The 6,036-nt window shown below is 52.2% G+C and overlaps 1 long non-coding RNA gene across 1 annotated transcript; it reads right to left on the minus strand.

The window, feature by feature from the left end:
- Positions 1–576: 576 nt before the first annotated feature.
- LOC120369119 lies at positions 577–5,617 on the minus strand. The gene is made up of 3 exons (XR_005582937.1): positions 5,418–5,617; positions 3,559–3,609; positions 577–706 (listed from the first exon to the last, which is right to left on the minus strand). It is a non-coding gene; the product is annotated as an uncharacterized LOC120369119 (long non-coding RNA).
- Between the last annotated feature and the right edge of the window lie 419 nt (positions 5,618–6,036).

The following is a 6,036-nucleotide window of genomic DNA, read 5'->3' on the forward strand; positions in this document are numbered from 1 at the left end:
CAGGCTCAGGGTGAAAGTCTGGCCCTGTGGAAGTCCAGGGCAAAATGGCTATGGACCTCAGTGAAGCTAGGAACTCCTCAGTTTGGTGTCCCACACCTGGGATGGGGCTTGCTCTGGGGTTATATCCTCAACCCCTGCTTAGGGGGCCCCCCCTTCTCAAAAACCTGAGAGGATCCTAGAGGCAGCTGGAGAGGAAGGCTGTCCCAGGACAACTTGCCTCTTCCCGAGAGGGTTAAGCATTAAGCTTAGTGGGTCATTTAATGAAGAGGGGAGGAGGGGTGGCTAACAAGAAGGGGTGGGGGGTGGGGGAGAGCTGACTTCCAGCCCCGCATCACTAAACCGTTCATTAGGAAAAACACACACAATGGAAACCGGCAGAGGGGCTCAAGTGTCCAATTTCTCTCTTGAACTCTCTGAACAGGAGGCTCCAGTCAGGGAGATCCTTGCCTCCCCCTTTCTCTGGCAGTTTCTTTATTAATTAATGGAGTTGGCTGGGGATGGAAAGAGAGGACAATAATCAGCATAGATGGGCCCGCAGACCTATTTTTAATAACGTGCTTTGCATCTGTCCTAATTGGTAGGGAAACAGTGACCTGATTGGAGTAGCCGGAGCCTCTCGGGGCCTTCCTTTCTTCCTTTCTCTCCCGCCGCTTGCTTCTTCCTTTGGGTGAAGTTTGACTTGGTGCGAGTGGAGGGGCTGGCAGGGCTGAAACATAAAACCTACCCTTAGGGAGCGTTGGCAGCCGGGGAGCGGAGAGAGGGGGACACAGCGGGGAGGGCACAGCGTGAATGCCTGCGCCGGCTACCTGGGGGAGCAGTCGCTGGAGGCGGAGTGGGAGTGAAGGGACAGCATCCTAGCTAGCTGGGGTTTAGTTACTGCTGTTTGTGGGTGTGAGAGGCAAGGGCTTGTCTAGGAGCGTCCCAGGGCAGCGTCGCTGTCACCCACTCAGCCCATTTGGCGGCGCTATTAGAGGACAACCCGCAGGCCCCACCTGAGCCTGGGCCCCACTGTGCTGGGCACTGTACAAACACAGCGAGAGACGGTCCCTGCCCCAACGCACTTATAAGCTAAACCAACAAGAGGGCGAGAGTGTCAGACCCGCAGCCTCCCCCTGGGCCATGGGCAGGGCTCCACCAGTCTGCTAGAGAGCATGGCCTCAGCAGTGCCTGTGAACACCGAGACAGTGGCAGGCAGACTTGGGGGCCTAGCCCCATTCTAACGTGTCCACCTGCACCTGAAGAGATATGGCCCTGTGTGGTGGTGGTGTGCGCACACATGTGCACTTCTGGTGGGGATTGCCCCGTGGATGTATAAGGAACTAGGGATCACGTGTGGCAATGTGTCCATGGGCACTCAATATGTGAGGGCTCTTTGCCCCCTTTGGTGCACAAAGGAAAGTGCTTGAAGCACAAATTTCTTCTCTTGCCCCGTTTAAGCAGCTAGCACTAGGCTCTTATAAACCTGGGGCTATTTGCCCAAGTTGGATCCCCACCACTTCTCCACATTTCTTTGGGAAAGCCCTCTATGGGATTGTCCCTTCGGAACCTGAGAGAGCACCTCTCCCTGTACAGCCAATCTTATGATTTTTTGGGAGACCTGACTCATGATTTTGGGATACTTGGGGTTGGCTATACCAGACACCCTGCCACTGCTCGCTCAGGTTCTGTCTGTCTGAGATTGCAAGCCTTGTTCTTGGTGGTATGCTTTACACATCGCTGCTTGGAAAGGAAAGCAGGCTGACTGGAAAGCCAGGGAGAGCAGGCAGCAAGGCACTGCCTCTCTGGTCTGTGGGAAGTTGGCAGGGCCCCATGTAAATCAAGGACAGAGTTGACTAATTTCCTGGGTCGGTCATGGTGAAAATATCACATTTCATGGTTTGTTGCCGATTCATAGAAAAATCCTATTAAAACTGGGCAGATTACTTATACAATTTAAACAAATGATGATCAAAGATTATAACGTGTTCCGTGAAGAATGAAAAGGAATAGAAATGAACGTGCATCTGGCCAAGCGTTGGCAGGGTGGGGTCTGTATCCTAATCCCCTACCCCTGCACTGAAGGCAGCGCATTGGGAAGAGGAGGAGTGGCCTGGTCCTGTCAAAGGAGGGGAAACTGCCCAACAGGGCAATGGTCCCAGGAGAAATGGGGAATCTAGGGAAATTCGGGCCACCGAGCTACAGATCAGGGAGGGTCTAGAACAAAAGGAAACAGATCTCTTAGGGGATGGACGGAGCAAATGAGATGAAGTTGGAGGTGGCTTTAGAGCATATGCCTTTCTCACTCCCAGAAAAGCTTTGCCAGAGCTGCCCAGACGAAGGAAGTGACTGCTTTCGGGGGAGCGGGGTGCACACATCCACCTGCTCTGAAGCCACCCAGGGAGATGGCGTGACCCTCCCCATGACCAGGGAATGGCCAGGCACTTGGAAAGGCACACCAACTGGGTTTGAACAGGGTAACTCTGGGCAGCAGGGGGCGCCATAGCCCTTGTTTTGCCAAGCTGGGCTCTGAGCTCAGTCAGGAAAGGCAGGCGCTGCAAACAAGTGTGCATGAAATGCTCTGCTCCCGGGCTGGCTGGCGAGTTGAACTACCGCACGGGAAGAAGCCCTGAGCTGAACACAATCCCCCTCCCCCATAACACAGATGTGACAGAATAAGTCCCGAGGGAGGGAAGTCTGTGGCCCAACTTAAGTACTCCACCATGCCATTGAGGGCACCACCCCAATGGGTGCACTGTGCAGCTACAGATCTGCCAGCCCTCTGCTCACTTCAGTGCTTCCCGGAGGGCAGAACCAGGGCAAGTCTCCATCCACATCAAGGCACTCTGCTTCTGGAGCTGCCTCAGCCAAAACAGCACGCACTCCCTCTACTGCGCAGCACTAGTAGTCCAGAACTTCCAACCAAACCATCATCCCTTCTCACGTAACATCAACCCCTTGGGGCCATGCCATACCAACCTGCAGGGAAAGAAACAGCCTCGCCCCAAACCAATCAATGCTCAGCATGCCAGGCCAAAACCCAAACCACCAATATATATGACGCTAGGAAGAAAAGATCTAACCCAGCAACCTGTTGGGCTGCCCTGGCTCCCTGCAGAGATCACTGGTAGCTGCCTCACCAAAGTGAAACATACAAAATGCAGGCAGAGCGGCACCAAACCCAAAAGGCAGTGACCAAAACCTAGAGAAGGGAGCTAGGAGGTGGCAGAGCATAGTGCAAACTGCAAGAGGGGTGATGGCATAACTCCTGTGCCAGAGCAGAGATGGGCGCATGGGAATACTTTCTACTCCAGCGTCCAGAGTGTGAACAAGAAACTGCCTCAGAACGATTGAAACAATTGGTCTTTCCAGGGAAGAAGCAGCAGCCGAGCTGCATGGCCCTGGGAGTGAGGAAGGAGGCACGGAACTGGCACAGGGCTAGGGAGGGTGGGTTAGTGGCCTTAATAGATGTGGGTTCAATGCTTGGTTCAGCCGCAGGCTTCCTGGACCACCTCAGGCAAGTTCCTTCAACTGCTCCCTAAAGTGGGGAGGATTCTTACCTTTGCAGGACACCTTTCTTACCTTTCCATGCAGGACTGTAAGGTACTCAGGTGACCAAAGCTATATAGGTGCCTAGATAGAAAACATCAAGCTATATGGTGACCAAATCAGGAAGGAACAATAATGACAAATCTCCCCAGGGAGGAGACAATATTTTGGAGGAAAATAATAAATAGACATTCCAGGAGAATTCCAGTTAGACTCCTCATAGGACCCAGAGTGTGGCCAGGTCTACACTACAGGCAGGGGTATGAAGGCATGTGATCCTTGACCGACACAGCTGTGCTGGCAGAAGCCTCTAGTGCAGGGGTTCTCAACCTTATTCCTTCTGAGCCCCCCCACCCGCCACATGATATAAAAACTCCACAGCCCACCTGTGCCGCAACAACTGTTCTTCTGCATATAAAAGCCAGGGCCAGCATTGGAGGGTAGCAAACAGGGCAATTACCTGGGGGCCCAGGCCACAGAGGGCCCCGAAAAGCTAAGTTGCTCAGGTTCCAGCTTCAACCCCTGGTGGTGGGACTCGGGGCCCTAGGCTTCAGCCCCATGTAGTGGGGCTTCGGCTTTCTGCACCTGGGCTCCAGCAAGTCTAATGCCAGCCCTGGTTTGGTGGTCCCCTTGAAACCTGATCTCGGCCCCCCAGGGGACTCCAGACCTCTGGTTGAGAACCCACTGCCTTAGTGCATACCTATGTTTTTACCGGTATAGCTTGATCACTCTGCTGCGTGGTTTTACTATCCCCATTCAGAGCACAGCTGTATGGGTATGAGCTGCGTACACATTAGGAGCACTTTGCTGGTACAGTATACAAGTGTAGACATGACCTGATTCTATTATGTTAGGGGCCAAAAGGAAGGAGAAGGATCCACTGATAACACAACTACTACTAGCAGCCAGAGGTGTGCTAGCTCATTTTCGGGAAAGGACTGCTCTTCTAACATTAGCAGCATGGAGAAATCAAGTATGGGACATCCTTCCATTGGGATCTTTCTGTCAGGAGCAAGTCGATCTTTTAATGGGTGGCTACCAATAAATGCACAAGCTGGCCCAACCCAAATGGGACTTTTAAAGGAGATGAATAAGGCTTGTTCAGACTTGTTATTTGATCATTAACATAAGATGAACTTCCCATAAAGTTCACCCCAAGCAGCAGAACGGAGCCCTATGCTGGGTACGTGCTTGGTGTATTGTGTCTCCTGCTGGCAAGCACTGAGGTCTTGATCTCTTTTCTGTGCTGGCATCGCTTGTGCAGCTGGTCATGCCAACAACGTATTATTGCATTGGACTGCCTTGATTTGGGTGAGCTGCCTATCTAATCTGAGACAGGAGCGGCTGTTGTGCATTTGGCTACAGATGTACTCAAGAACGTAAGTGCTCTTGTACAGGGTAGATCCTCAGCGGGTGGGAACTGATGGAACTCCAGTGACTTCAGTTGGAGCTATGTGGTTAACACCAGGTGGGGGATCTGGCCCCATATGCCTAGATCTGGGTCAGCAAGGCTGTGTGTATCATTATGTAGCTGTGAGCTCGCTCTCAGGGACCCATGTGTGTGAAGGGCTATAGGGCAGGGTGTGTATATCTGTGTTCATATGCCTGTGCGGGTCTTGAGGTATATGTATCTCTGCCTGTGGGATGCAGGTGTGTAACAGTGTGTGAGAGGGATGTAGGAGTGCACCATGTTGTAGGTGTGTAAGGCTCAATGTCTCTGCTGGTGCTCTCCATTAGTTGCACCTATCCCAGGTGCTGTTGGTGTTCCTGTCTCCAAGCCAGAGCCCCCTTTCCCTGGAGCTAGGGGAGGAAGAGAGGAAGGCCTGGGACCTGCTCTCCCTGCTCTGTAACTGAGGAGAAACGACAGCTAATTAACAGAGGCTGACACTAACTCCGACTCCGACGCAGTCACATGACTGATCTGCCTCTTCTGAACTCTTATCCCTTTTGGCTCTGTGATGTATCCAGTCCTCCTGGTGCCTGCAGCTAGGCCTGCCTCAACCCTGGTGTGCTGAGAACATCCAGGTCTCCTTCCACCTAATCAAAAACAATAACAAGCCCCCAAATGAATCTTTTGGCATTTTATATTTTTCATTCCCCCCCATTTAGAACTCTTTAGAACTGTCCCATTTAGAACTCTTCCTCGGGCCAGATCCCCTCGTGCCCTCCAATGCTCCAGGCAAAGTGGGGGTAAACTGTTACCAAATGTTTTACCCTTGCTTTGTACTGGGCAAAATCACAGCACTGGCCAATCAAGCCATTTGTATTCACTGCTAAGCAACATTTCTCCCTTAGAATTAATGGACGATGCATCTTGGCGTGTGATGGGTGGCTTAGACAGGAACGGTTGCTGTGGTCCATTTTACACGTTCGGAGAGCTAAATTCACAGCCGTGACGCTGTTAGGGACCTGCAGTGTAGCAGGGAGCTTGTGACACAGCCGTTAAGTCAGGGAAGTAGATTTTATACAGGACTCCTAGTCTCAATTTCGGCAATAAAAAAACTGGCTTTC

Source organism: Mauremys reevesii, linkage group 7, assembly GCF_016161935.1.
Source record: "Mauremys reevesii isolate NIE-2019 linkage group 7, ASM1616193v1, whole genome shotgun sequence".
In the NCBI taxonomy this organism is placed as follows: domain Eukaryota; kingdom Metazoa; phylum Chordata; order Testudines; family Geoemydidae; genus Mauremys; species Mauremys reevesii.